Source organism: Hydra vulgaris, chromosome 06 (genome assembly GCF_038396675.1).
Source record: "Hydra vulgaris chromosome 06, alternate assembly HydraT2T_AEP".
NCBI lineage: Eukaryota > Metazoa > Cnidaria > Hydrozoa > Anthoathecata > Hydridae > Hydra > Hydra vulgaris.
In genome coordinates this window covers 46,462,182-46,478,485 of record NC_088925.1, presented here as the reverse complement: position 1 = coordinate 46,478,485, position 16,304 = coordinate 46,462,182, and positions in this window count along the sequence as shown.

Below are 16,304 nucleotides of genomic sequence, written 5' to 3'. Positions count from 1 at the left end.
AAAGTTCCGTATGTTTTAGTTGTTTTTCCAGTTAGATTTTTTGTGCCTAGTAAGATTATAAACAGCTGAAAATATTAACAGTAAAAAAAAAATTTTTTTGATGGGGGTGTTTTGAGATATTGGGCCCCAAAGTTGGTTTATAGAAACTAGTTGTTTTATTAATTTTTATGCATGTTCTTTTTATATTTGAGCATTTTAAGTACATTTATTGAATTCAGCATCAAAAAAACATTATATATGTTCATTTTCATGTTTTTGCCATTTTTATTTCTTATTATTTTAAGGAAAATGTTTTTTCAGAGTGTTATGAAAACCGGGTCATTTTGGGAAACCAGGTCAGTATTAAAATTGCAATATCTTGTCAACCGCTAAACTTTTTTTGCTGAAATTTTGCATGCAATACTTTTTTATAATTAGAAATAATGTGTCAAAATATAACACAAAAGGAAGACACATGGTTCAATGGACTGGGTGATTTGATGTGGAATTGCCCATAAATGTTTTCGCATAAAAAAGTTCCTATTTTCATTTATTTTTAAAATTGCTAGGTGCAAATTTGTTGTGAAAGGCTCAAGCTATTCTTTTTATAAAGTTGTTGTCATCTTAGCCAGAGTTTTTAGTCCTTGATCTCTGCATTGTCCTTGGTCTTGTTCATACATCAAGACAAGAGTATCGATACTTTGCAACATGTTGCCTTGAAACATTTAGTCTTGACCTTCCATCTTTCTTATTGAATTCAGAACATTTTTTTGAATATTGTTTCATAATTTTTCATTAAGTTGAAAACTTGTGGTAATAGCATGAAACTAAGGAAATTCCGATCCCACATCAGTATCAATCATAAATAGACCAGACGATGGGCGATTATTTAAAAACAATTTATTTGACCATCAAAAATATTATGTTATTTTTAACGATATTTAAAATTTGTATAAATAGAATAGAAAGTTAATTATTATAAGTTTATTATTGTTTAAAAAGAAGTTATATTCATGTAAGTGTTTAAAAACTTATTTTTTAAATATACCATTATTACAAAGACAATAGTATTCTTAATTGGGATCAGTTTTAATTTGAATTGACAAGAAGTATAATTAAAGGTAACATTTAATTTGCGTTAAGAAAGTTTGATTTTCATTGTTTAATAGTTTTTATTTAATTATATTCTTTGCAAGCATTGTTATTAATGCATTTTTAATAAACTTATAGCAATTTTATTTATAAAATTCAACTTTGAACTAATAAGCAGAGTTGTTTATTATTGGACTTGCCAATTATAATAATACAAATAAAGATAATAAAAATTATTATTATTATTATTGTTATTGTTATTATTATTTATATTAACATTATTAATGAAATTATTATTGGCATATATTTTATTATATTAGCTTTGTCTTATCTTGTTATTTTAATTTGTGAGCATTACCATTAGTATTTTCCTCATAAACATTCTGTATTTACATAATATTAGTTAATTTACTGTTTGTGAATAATTGTGAAAGTAAGACCTTTATTCAGAATATATATTATTTATTGACTGTATTGATGTGACTGTAATTTATATCATTGCCACAATGTGCTACAATTATTGACATTTAATAATAAAAACAAACAATAGTGTTGGCAGATCAATGTTATTAAATGACATAATTATTACATTAATGACATAGTTATTACATTAATGACATAATTATTACATTGCATGGAAAAGTAAAAATAAGAATAAAAGTAGCATCTAAAAGTTTCTGTTCCCTTGGCTACCATTTTTTAGCAATTTATTAAATTATTTAGTAATTCCATAACATTTATACCGCTTGTAAAGTTTAACCTTCTTTATTTATTCTATTATTAAGTATTTCTGTATTTCTTTTCTTTTTTTGTTGTTGTTGTTATTGTTGCTAGACTTAATGTACTTATCCTTTTTAGTAGGTAAAACTTTAAGTTTACACAATGTCTCAGCATTCAGATAAAAACAGTATTAACGCCAGCACAACACATACTGGTCTTTGCATATCTCCTGGAAATAAATTTGTATGGAATATTGCTAACATAAGAGTATTATTAGATTTATGGAAAGATAATTACCAAGTGCTAATATCTGCAAGAAGAAACACAAATATTTACAAACAAATGAAAGCTGAATTTTCAATCACATATAATATTGTACCTCCTTTAACTGGATCTCAAATTCAATCTAAATGAGTAATTTAAGGAAAAAATTTACGTATGTACATATTCTATATTTAATGTATGATACCTTACTAAAATGCTGAAAGTATTTTACAAAGTTAACCCTGTATAATAGAGGAGAGTGGTCTACCTTGGAAGTATTTTCAAACTTTGATAAATATTTTAAAAAATACTTACGTTATAATCTGTAACAGGATATTTTATTTAACTTGATGACATTAGTTAGTCTAGAATCTTTTAATAAACATCCAGACATTTTTTCATCCCTTTTTTTAATTCTTAAAAATAACTTCCACTAGGTACACCACTGCTAGTGTACCTTTGAAGTATGAATGTTGTACCTTGGAGGTACAATATTCTAGTTATATTTATATAAACTATATATTAGTTTATATTTATGTTGAATTTATGTATGGTTGCAAATTTAAACCAATTTATACTTAAAAGTATTAAAAACTTACAAAAGAAATAAAGTTGATTAAAAAAAGAGTAATAAAAAATAACGACATTAAAGTTTAGTAACATTAAGTCTTTCACTTTAATTTAGCATTTGTCTACTCTACCTCCTTTAACTGGATCTCAAATTCAATCTAAATGAGTAATTTAAGGAAAAAATTTACGTATGTATGTAAATTAAGGAAAAAATTTACTTATGTATTTACGTATGTATGTAAAAAAATTTACGTATGAACAAATAAAAAAGCAAATTCTTCTTCAGAATATTTAAAAATAGCAAATAAAAATCTAGATGTTCAAATCCGTTCACAAGAGCTACGAATCAGAGAGGTTGCTGCTTTAGAGCATATGTGCGATGCAATCAAAAATACATCTCAACCCCAAGTAGATGTGTCAAAAGTCTAAGCAGAATATTATAAATTCTTAATGAAAAAATAAGATGTTCTATTAGTCAAGATATCTCTTTAATAATTAATTATGTTAAAGTCAAAAGGTCTTTTTCAACAGTATACCTTGTTTGCATAACTATGCAATATATATATATATATATATATATATATATATATATATATATATATATATATATATATATATATATATATATATATATATATATATATATATATAAAAGATGGTTTTTCAATGTTTTTACTATAGGGATGGTTAGTGAAATATTGTACATGCTTGTAAAAAGCTTACATAGACATTCAATAGATTTAAGGTCAGGGCTTTGGTAAGGCTATTTGATTAACCAAATTTCATTGGTTTTGAAAAAGTTTTTCACAAAGGTTGAAGTGTGCTTTGGGTCATTGTCCTTTTAAAACGTCCTTCCTCGAGGCATTTTGTCTTTAGCATGTGGTAGCATAACGTTCTTAACTATATATTTGTACATATTTTTGACCATTATGCCATCAATCAAATGGATAGGACCGATACAATCTGTATTCAAGTTAGGCCAGTTCATAACGTTTCGACTTCTGTGCTTTACTGTTGGTAGCTGTTATTTAGGATTTTATGGCCTTTTGATCGACGGACATTTTTAATATTATCAGATCCAAATAACATAAACTTAAAGTCATCACTAAAAAGTAATTTCAATTACTGTTTTCTTGCGCAAATCAAATGTTCATTAGCAAATCTTAAGTGTGCTTTTCGATTCTTTATATAAATAAAAAGTTTTTTTGTAGGACGTCTTCCAAATAGATTTGCAGACCTCGAAAAACGTTTGATTGTGTCAACACCACATTTTTCATTATAGAGTTCTTTAATTTCAGCATTTACCAAGACAGCATTTTGTGCGCAATATTTTTCAGGGCTCGAGGATGGATATTTCAGCAGGATAATGACACAAAAGACACTTCAACCCTTATAAAAGACTTTTTCAAAAACAAAAAAATTCACTTAATGGAATTGACATAGCAAAGTCCTGACCTTAATTCTATTGAACATCTACGGAAACACATAGATTGACGAATTTCAGGTTGAAAATCAGCAAGTAAATTTGATTTATTGAATATTCTGAAACAAGAATGGCGAAAAATCAAAATTATTGTGATTATGAAGCTGGTGGACTCAATTGTCACTGTCAAGCAGTAATTAATGCTAAGGGCTTTCCAATAAAGTACTAAAGCAATTTACTTTAAAATAAAGTATTTTCAATTTAAAAAATGTTTTAAAAAAAATCTAACTCAAGTTTTTTTTTTCTGTCCGGATACTTTTGCACGTGGAAATTTCAATTAAATGAACTTTTAAGATTAGATTGCTTAGATATAGTAAAAATTCATTTGCTTTTAGATTTGTAATAAATTTTTTGACATTTCAGTGAAAATTTGAAAGAAATTGGACTTTTCATTCAAAAGTTATCTCAAGTTATGCTCTTGTCCTGTTACTTTTGCACGCTACTGTATATATATATATATATATATATATATATATATATATATATATATATATATATATATATATATATATATATATATATATATATATATATATATATATATATATATATATATATATAAAATAAGGTTTTTCGATGTTTTTACTAAAGGGATGGTTAGTGAAATATTGTACATGCTTGTAGATGAAATTCTATTTATATATGTTTTTTACGTTACCATATTACTATTATCAAATAAATTTTTACTTTGTAATTTCAAGCATTTAAATGCATCTCTGGTGATATTTTTTAAATTTGTCATATTATTTTAACAAAGTGTATTTTATATGGTAGAATTCCTTCTTTTTTTTTTTGTATCTCTATGCTATATATAATTAGTATTTTTAACCAAAGAAATATTTTCTTTGCGATATGATACAAGCTTGAAGATGAATTATAGTGATATATTTTTTTACTATGCCAGTGTGATTTGTTTTTTATCTACACAAATTGCACTTCATGTTTTATTTTTGTTAACTGATCATGCTGAACTCATCTGTGCCATTTTCATTTCTCTGCGGTGAATATAGATACTTTAACAAAGAACCAGCTTGTTTTGTTATAAACCCTTCAATTTTTAGCCCGTCGTTTACGATATTGCGCACCAGAAAATTTTTTTCTTTCTGCCATCGTGGATTGAAATAACAAAGGAAACTGCTAAAAATAATAAAAATGATCACCTCGTGCATTTTTAATATCTTTAAATTAAAATATTATTTTTATTTCTTTATAAAAGTTTTAAAGACATATTTTAAAACTTTTAAAGCTCCTTAAATATAAATAATAACACTCTATTAGTATAAAAACACAATATAAATCAGTTAATTTGTTACTATACTACTTCGTAATTGTTATCATAGAATATTTAATTAAAATTAGTTTCTTACTATTTCTAAATAAACACGCTAGCGAAAACAATTTTCTCAACAAAGTTAAACGTGCTAAAATTTTCTATAAATGAGTAATGAAAACTTTGCATTGCATTAATTGCTTCAAAATTTCATTCTGCTTAAAAAGTATAAAAAGAAAAAGGAAATCGCGTCAAATGAAACAAAAGCATCAAAATTTATTCTTCTGTTTTATTTGACACGATTTAAAAGAGTACTTTTTCAAATCTCCTAATTTAATTCAAAGAGATTTGAAAAATATTTCAGCAATGTTTTAAATATATTTATTTTTTATGCAGCTAGTTTTAGTGCCGCCCTTGAAACCTTGCCGCCCTAGGCGGCCGCCTAGTTCGCCTGGTGGTTAAACCGGCCCTGGATACCAAGTATGTCTGAGAATAGAGCTTGCAACAGCTTGAGAGCCAAGTAGATCCCGTTCCTCAAACCTATTAATTTGCCAGTAAACTTTCATATCCTAGTAAATAATATTGATTAACATTTGAATTGCTTTAATCAATAATGAGCTTTCTAACTTATTAAAAAAACACTAAAAGGTTGATACCTGTGTTGGTGCCAAAGACGTTAACTCTGCTTTTAGAAACCACTCTGTATAGAAAAGACAAAAGAATAAAGCCATACCAGTTATTTTTTCTTTATGTCTGACAGTCAAAAGGTTTTGGATATATTATAAATTTGTAATAAATGTTACTTTTTAAAAATTAGAATTAATAAAATTGAACTTGTTGAATTAATCTCATGCAAGTATCTTACCATCTTCCTTGCATAAGATTAATTCAACCTTGCAATCTTCATGTATTTGCTGAAGTTGTGTCAAAACAAAGACATTTAACCTTATCTTTTAATCCAAAAAACTCCATCAATTCTACAATAGCTTGCTTTTGATTAACCCCTGGACTAGAATCTATTGGAGAAATTCTAAGTAGTTCTGTTTTCGCATCAATCCTTACCAAAATTGCGATTCTATCTTTTTTAAATTGGTTTTCCTCAGTTAATTCATTAACTATTTTTCTATCAAAGTGTATAGTCATTAGTAACAGAATTTTGAACATTAGGATGCACATTAAAATCAAAGTCAATATTTGTTTTCTCGCCCAATTCGTCGCTAGTATAACTGGTAGAACTTCGATAATCTAAATCATTCTTATATAATTTTGCTGATAGATTTCTATTTAACTTTGATGTGAATCTTTTTTTTCTTACTACAGAATACTCATATCTTTTATCTCTACCTCTAAGGCATCCTTTTCTTTTGCTAAGCTGGTCTTTTAAGAAAGCAATACCTTCCTCTTTCACTTTTCTCATTTTATCTTTTAACATTTCTTCAAACATTTCATGAGAATGTTCTCCAACCAAAATACTTTATTCATTTGCTCTTCAAACAAATATCTTTTTTTTATTTCAGCAGGATCTGTTATGTATCTTTGATCTTTTAATTTCATCCACTGCTTCAACAATTTCTTAATTTTAATCCTGTAAAAATATTATTTAACAGCATGATTATGGAATAAACAGAGATTATAATAACTTAGAACTTATTGAAAATGTTACTTTAGCTTTTGTATTGTAAGCACTCTAAATCCACCGAGTATTGAAGGAACCATTAGTTTGGACAGTATGCAGTAGTCGGACTGATCAACTGGACAATTAGGTATAAAAGAGGAACTTTTGTTAGGACAATCTGATAAAAACTTTACGTTTTCTTCACACTTTGATTTTCATAGAAAGAGATAATATTAAATTATTTCTTTAGCAGTTGCAAATTTTTTTGCTAGAAGTTTTTCGATTAACTTTTTAACTAAAAATATTTTATCTAATCTAATACTTTTATTTAATCTTATACTTTATCTAATCTAATAATTTTATCTAATCTAATACTTTTTATCTAATCTATAACTTTTTTTTTCGGTGGCATTTTATTAATTATTTAAGTATATAATTTAAAAAAAAAAACATTATTTACTGAAAAAGCTTTATTTAAAAAAAAAACTAAAAAATGTACAGTGTAAAAATATTTTTTTTATAAGTATTTATGGGTTTTAGGGTTTTTTGAAACAATTTTTTTAAGTTTTTAATTTTTTTTGAGAGTAGAGCCGTTTTATTTTGATTAAATAAGTCTTAATAAACATATATATAAAAAAAAATCAAAAATTTTAATGTCAAGACTTCCTACAAACAGTTTTAAAAATGGTACAAAACGTCCTAAAATTTGCCCTTTTTAACTCCTAAAGGGACCCTTAGGATTTTCAAAATTTGAAAAAAATTTTTTTTTTAGCCCTAAATCATGGTTTGGCCAAATAATAAGCTAGGACTCTTTTTTTTTGTTGAGACATGACCTTTTTTTGAAACACCCTAATATATATAAATGAAGGGGTCAGGGTAAAAACAAGGGATGTCAGTGTTTGAAAATTTTGACATTTATACAAATCATAGGCTACATTCATATTGAATTTGAAGCAAAAAAATAGAAACTAAGGAGCCAATTAAGGGATTAAAGAACACCCCTGCTACGTAAAAACAAATATTGCTGTTGCTACCGTAAAACCAGGAATGTCAAATATTTTTTATTTTGAAAATGAAAAATGCGGCCAAAAAAATAATGGCAGACGCACATCCTGAAATCACAAAAAAACCCAGAAAAAGGTAAGTAAATGGCAGAAAACAAGATAGTAAAAAAAATGAAACTTTCAAGTCATTTAATAGGCAAGTCTTGTAACTACATTCGTTTAAAGTGTTTTGAAGTTATTAGTTTGCAAGATAGACAAACAATTTTGGACAAGTTTAATCAAATGTCATGCAAAGACCAACAGGATGCTTTTTTGACATCGATTATAACTCCAATGGAAGTGAGACAAAGAAGACCTAGAATACGAAGTAACGAGAAATATTTACACTGCTATTCTTCTCAATATCATTTATTAATAGCAAGAGACTCCCTTGTAAAAATTCAAATTTGTTATAAAGCTTTTCTTTCTATAATATAGAAAGAAACGCTAGAAATCTAGATTTGCTTATGTTAAATATAGACTATATTTAACATAAGCAAATCTAGACTTGAAAAAATACAGAAGGTCTTAATAACGACTGGTAAGTAGTACATTTTCATAAAGCAAGTAATTTTTTTTTCAAAATATATATATCAGGGTATATACAAACTTATTTATTTGCAAGTTAGTGCAAAAGCTATAGTGTATAAGCTATTAGTCAAAACTAATAAAAAAGTTGTCAAATATATTATCAAATAATGTTTATTGGATTATGATTAAAAAAATGTTCATAAGTTTTTGGTATAATATACCACCATAAACCATTGAGCATATATTGGATTTTTATTTGTGATTTATAATAAAATTAAAATAACTTAAAGTTTCAGAATATAAACATAAAAATGTTTTTCGGCCTAGTAATCATAATTGTCATATTCATTTTCCACTTTCAGTTTTGGTTCTTTTAGTTTAAGAATTGGTTTGCTCTTTTTTTTAAATTCTGTTTAAAAACATATATTTTTTTTTTATAGGAATGTCACCCAAAGTTTTACAAAGACAAAAATGAGAGGATAATAAATCATATCCGATCTTTCAGAGGACAGCAGTCTCATTACTCTCTCAAAGATTCTAAGCAAGTCCACCTTCCTGAAGATCTTAATCTTAGCAAAATGCATGCTATGTATTTAGAAAGTCACCCAGGTGAATCCTGTTCAAGAGAAAGTTATAGGTAAGCAAAAAAAACAAAACAAAAAATAATTGTGGCTGATTTTTGAGCAATATTTATAACGTTTTAGACAGTTCTTATTTATCTTAATTATATAAAATTTTATTAGTATTAATATTTTTTTATATTCAGATGCATATTTAATAAGAAGTTTAACTTTGCCTTTGGTTGCACAAGAAAAGACACATGTTCGACATGCGATAGATTTAAAATAGATTTGTCAAATAGCCGTCCTCAACATGAACTAGAAAAACTTCTAGCTGAGCGAGAGCTTCACTAGAGGAAAGAAAAATTTTTCATTGAAAGGAAAACTGCTGCTGTACACAGTGCACACTCTTTGACCTGGTTTGCTGCAATTGCGTTTGATTTTTAGAAGAATCTTCCTTGCCCTAATATTTTAACCAATGACACATATTACAAAAAATAATTAATGACAATGACACATATTACAAATAATAAATAAATAACTTTCTTTGTATACTTTTAACATACATAACCTGGGAGCTAATAAGGTTTACCTTTTTTCCTATGATGAGACAATAGGAAAAAAAGGATCGAATGATGTAGCATCAATGTTGTTGCACTACTTTATTGAAATCCTGTCTGAAGAAGTCACTCACCTTCAACTCTTCTGTGATTCATGTCCTGGACAGAATAAAAATTGGACTATGCTACGATTTCTTCACTATATGGTCCATCAGAAAAAAAGATTTGAAAATATTAAACTATCTTTTCCTATCAGAGGACACTCTTATATGGAATGTGATCGAGACATGTTATCAATCAAAAGATTCATATAGACACTCCAGCTGACTGGCGTAAGCACTTTGAAAATGCAAGAAAAATTCTTTTCATATAATTTTAGTTAAAAACACCATGCTGCTATATATAGAAAAGCACATTAAAACTTTATATTTTACCTCATCTTTAATTCAAACTCAGCCACTTTGAGAAATTTGTGATTTCAAAAACCCACCCAGACAAAATAACTTACAGAGATAGCTGGAATGAACCATTCTTTGAGGCTACTGTAACAAAACCAATTAAAAAGAAGAGAATATTGTTGAAGCCCCTACAGCCTTTAAACAGAGTCCTCATACTCTTTGGTGCCTAATAGAAGGGGGGGTTGGAATAGGCGGGGGGTTGGAAATATCACTAAAACTTAATAAGCAGGGGGGCTGGAATAAGCGGGCGGGTTGAAAATTTCGAGTTTTTACAATATTATTACAACGTATACAAGTAAATAAGTACTGTAAATGATATGACGTGACGATAGAAAGAAGAAAATTTCTTTTTTAATGAATAATGACGTAACGATAGAAAGAAAGAAGTAGAACGTTCTTTTTTTTAAACAAAGTTTTTTAAATGAATGATATTACGTAACGTAAGTAAGTAGTGAAAAAGAAAATTTTTATAAAAAATTGTCTTGTCTTGGATGGAATTTTTTCTAAAATTTAATAGCCGGGGGGGCTGGAATAAGAATGTCCTGGATAAAAAATTTTTGAAAAATTAATTATTTGGGGGGGGAGGGGACATCTATTAGGCACCAAAGAGTACCTATTTCGTCAGCAAAGTATAAAGACCTACAACATCTCAAACTCTTTTGCAAGCTTGATGCACAAGAATTTTATGATTATCTTCCGTATGAAAGAGATGGTCAATCATCTCCTGTAAATGATTACTCTGACTTTAATGAAGAAGAAGAAACTGAATTGTAAAATTCAAATTTAATCCTGGTTTTTTCTTTTTGATTGATTGTATATTTCTTTTAAGGGATTTTATAAATGTGCCTATTTATCGATTTGTTTATATTTATTGATGCTGAGCTGATTAGTTATTTAAATACATATATATCATATATTCTTGTTATTATTCGTTGAAATGTATAAATTCGTTGAATACATATATTCGTATATATATACATAAATATATATATATATATATATATATATATATATATATATATATATATATATATATATATATATATATATATATATATATATATATATATATATATATATATATATATATATATATATATATACAGTGGCGGCGTTAGGGTAGGGCCTGGTTGGGCGATGGCCCAGGGCGCCGAATATAAAGGGGTGAAACTAATTGGTTATTTTACCCTTTGCCTTATTTTTGAATGGGTTTAAATTGAGCTAAGGGCGCCGAAGAAATCTCGCCCAGGGCGCTGGTAGTGCTAAAACCGGCACTGTATATATATATATATATATATATATATATATATATATATATATATATATATATATATATATATATATATGTATATATATATATATGTAAATTATGTTAGTGTATTTTACAAATAGAGTGCTCAATGTTCTTAAAGAACAGAGCAATAATTAATTAGTAAAAAACACTTATCTAACTTTTATCTTCGACTCGGAGTTTCACCATCGCTGGATCATCAGGAAGAGTTCATATATATATATATAGAGACATATATATATATATATATATATATATATATATATATATATATATATATATATATATATATATATATATATATATATATATATATATATATATATATATATATATATATATATATATATATATATATATATATATATATATATATATATATATTCTTATATTTTTATATATTCTTTTGAATATTCGTTGAAATAAAAAGTAACTTAAAAAAGAAAGATAATATTGGTTTGTGAAAAGATATTAGAGCTTAAATTGCTCAAAAGTAACCCCAGTTTTAAAGAAATGTGCTGTTGGTAAAGGAAGTCTTTGAAAATTGATTTTGAGTTTTCTCAGTTTGCGATAAACTGACATCCCCTGTTTTTGCCCTGACCCCTTCATATATATATATATATATATATATATATATATATATATATATATATATATATATATATATATATATATATATATATATATATATATATATATCATTATATCAAGTTCCTAATTAATTGTGTAATCCAAGAACACATGCATATTTAAAAATCATTAGAGCTAAAATATTGTAATTTTTAGAGGTAAAATAATTTCATATATGTGACGCATCTGACCATAACCAGTCGGATGTCGCGTTATGTTATATTGAGAAAACCATCAAAATATCTCAAAAATTCAATTTTTATCATTATTTTTTTTTTTTGCATAATTGTTTACATAATTAACTTTTCTTTGCTATTCAAACTTAACTTTTAATAAAAAATAATTTTTTGATGGTTAATTTGGTGATTTTTGTGAGGCTATTGTCTTAAAATTTCTGTGATTACTCATTAAATTGGTCCACTTTCAGTAATAAAAATGACTGCTGGTATGGTTAGAAAGCTGACCTCTTTAGCTATTCAATGGTGTACACGTGTTTCTTTGTCTCATTTGAAATTTGACCAATCAGAGCAATTTTTTTATTGTACCACTAGGATTTCCATTACAGCGGCAATGGTATTTGTACAATCAAATTCGTGAATATGTCAAGGATTCATTGCAAGATGTCGTTTGTCCGTTACCAAATTCTGGTGCTCCAATAATTCCTCGCGATGATAATTTTCAGTCGATGACTTCTGTACCTCTGGACCACGACAGCGATACCGATGACTACGAAGTTTTGACAGAGGTACAAAGTACAAGAGGACTTTCAAGAAAACAATCAAAACAAGACAGTGAATCTGGTAAAAAACAAAAAACTGTCAATGAGATGCGACCTAGAGGTCGAGGTCGGGGTCGTGGTGCACGAGGGCGTGGTTTAGACTTTTAACTGTTTTTTTTTTATTTTTGTTTTAAACTTTTAATGTTTGTTTTAACTCTTCACTTTTTACTCTGTTATGCTTTTAAACCAGCACATGAAATTTTTTATAAACAACATTTAGGTATTTTTTTTGCTTTAAATATTGTCAATAGATTTAAAAATCTAAAATTTAAAACATTGATAATAATTTAATTTTCTTGATGTACTAAAAGTGTTATAATTTAAAAAGTAATCAAGCTACAGTAATAATTTTTTCAGGACTTGTTGCAAATGTATCACAGTAGATGTGTGCCAAATTAGAACAAAATCCATGAATGGTTGCTAAGGAGTTTTGTATTTTATATGACATCAAACCTTTAAACGCGTTTTTTTCCGTTTTAAAATTTTAATATAGATGTTACATTTTTGCTCATAACTTTGGCTAGGGTCAAGCTAGAGCAATAATTTTTGCATCATTTTAAAGCAGAATATTATATCTTTTCAAATATGTATCACACTCAAAACTTAAAATTTTATACATGTGACTGGTTTTGGTCAGATGGGTTACATATGATTAGTGGACTTGCAAAACCAGATAAAATTCACTTTAAAAAAAAAAAAACTTTTTACCTGTTATTGAAGTCTGTTCACTATATGTGTTTATTCGATACAATTTTGCTAATGGAATGCTATGCTATGATAAACAGTCAAGTCAAGCTTGGTAAAGTGTTGTTTTGTATTGTTTTTAGTTATCCTATTAATAATAAAGTTATTCAAAATGTTGCCTCGGCTACTTAGTTCATAAATTAGACATGTAATACTTGTCTAACTTATTTAACGAAGTGCACCAACGAGAAAGTAAGCCATAGGACTTTGCACTCCATCTGTAAACTGTTGTGTTGCCTAAGGTTAGCCCTCCATTACTGGATTCTTTCCTTTTCTTGATAGGCAGGTTAAGTAAAGTATTAGTAATGTTGCCTAAGGTTAGCCCTCCATTTCTGGATTCTTTCCTTTTCTTGATAGGCAGGTTAAGTAAAGCATTAGTAATGTTGCCTAAGGTTAGCCCTCCATTTTTGGATTCTTTCCTTTTCTTGATAGGCAGGTTAAGTAAATTATTAGTAATGTTGCCTTAGGTTAGCCCTCTAATACTGGATTCTTTCTTTTTCTTGATAGGCAAGTCAAGTAAAGTATTAGTAATGTTTACTAAGGTTAGGCCTCTGTTTTTGGATTTTTCCTTTTTCTTGATAGGCAGCTACCCAGTGAAAAATAAAACCGCGTCCCATATGGGTTCCGCGTGGGTTCCGTGTGGGATTGATGGGATTTACGTGGGACGGATTTTCCCATGTGGTATCCGTATGGAAATTTGTCACCTTAAACCCATGGGTTAAACATGGGTTACATGTGGGAACCATATCGTATTTACACACATGGGAAATCCCACGTGGGTTTCCTGTGGGATTTGCATGGGAATTAATTTGAAAGCTGGAAACTAAAAAAAAAAACTTTTAAAAAAAAACTAAAAATAAATTTTTTAAATCGACATTGCATTGCGTTACGTTTATATTGTGTAAAAATATTTATATAATAATATAGAGAATGGCAAGCAAGTATGTAAGTACCACGAATAATGTTTATCTCTCTTTATAGAAATAAGATTAAGATTTGTGCAAATAGACGTATTATTAGGATAATATAATATTGAATCTTAACTGAATTAGATTGAATTTTAACTGAATTATTGTAAGCTTTGTAGGGGGTTGTTGTATATCAAATGGTGTTGTAAATAAAGTAAAAATAATATATATATATATATATATATATATATATATATATATATATATATATATATATATATATATATATATATACATATATATATGTATATACATATATATATATATATATATATATATATATATATATATATATATATATATATATATACATATATATATATATATACATACATATATATGTATATACATATATATATATATATATACATATATATATATATATATATATATATATATATATATATATACATATATATATATATATATATATATATACATATATATATGTATATACATATATATATACATATATATATATACATATATATATATATATACATATATATATATATATATATATACATACATATATATATATATATATATATATATATATATATATATATATATATATATATATATATATATATATATATATATATATATATATATATATATATATACATATATATATATATGACAACTGATAATTAATGGAAATAAATACAAATTATAAAAATCATGTAAACTTCATTTATTATTTCTAAATACTATATTAATGTTAGTCTACAAAGTTAAAATCAATTTAGAGCATTGTTATTAGTTCTTTTGCGATTCGCACTTCCACTTCTGTCTCTCAAATTTATAAAATAGGTGGTTAAAGCTTGCTCAATAGGTAGGTTTTCAGCATAACAATGCTTTTTTCTTACACTTTCTAAAGAGAAATATGGCAAATTGATTACTTATTTTACCTAAATCATAGGGTCATCTATGCATAATGATGTCAGATGATGACCTGTTTATTGAACACCTTCACCCTTTATCAAACTCAGTCAATTTTTTGCCATCTCCCATTGAAAATGATGTCAGTTTTTGTTATCATATTATGATGGTATATCTGAATTGTTAATATAATATAAAAAATGCATATACCATCAATTTTTTCTGGTTTAATTATACATTTATTCTCAACAGTACTAAAAGTATAAAAAAAAACATAAATTGTTCTTTTAGATAAGCAAGCTAATTTCTGAATTTAAATTGTTATTTCTATGATCCTTTACAGTTTTAAGCAACAAAAGCAAGAAGTTTTTAGACCACATTGTTGGTGTAAATACCTCTAAAACCTGCTCATAGCTAGCATAAATTGTTTTACTTTTATTTGAAATAAAATATTTTACTTTTTTTTTTAATTCAATTTTTTAATTGACATTATTTTGTCTCAACATTCCCTCCCCATTGTCAATTATTGTTAAACTCACACTGCCCCTTTATCTACTGGCATCATTTATGGATGATCCCATAGCCTAAATAATATATATATATATATATATATATATATATATATATATATATATATATATATATATATATATATATATATTATTTTTACTTTATTTACAACACCATTTGATATACAACAAACCCTTACAAAGCTTACAATAATTCAGTTAAAATTCAATCTGAGTTATTGAAACGTAATAAATTTAACATCAATAGAAAAGTAAAGCTGTCATCATTTAAAATGTAAAGGGTGTTGTCAAAATATGTTGAAAGTAAAATTAAGTTACTAATAAAATCACGTT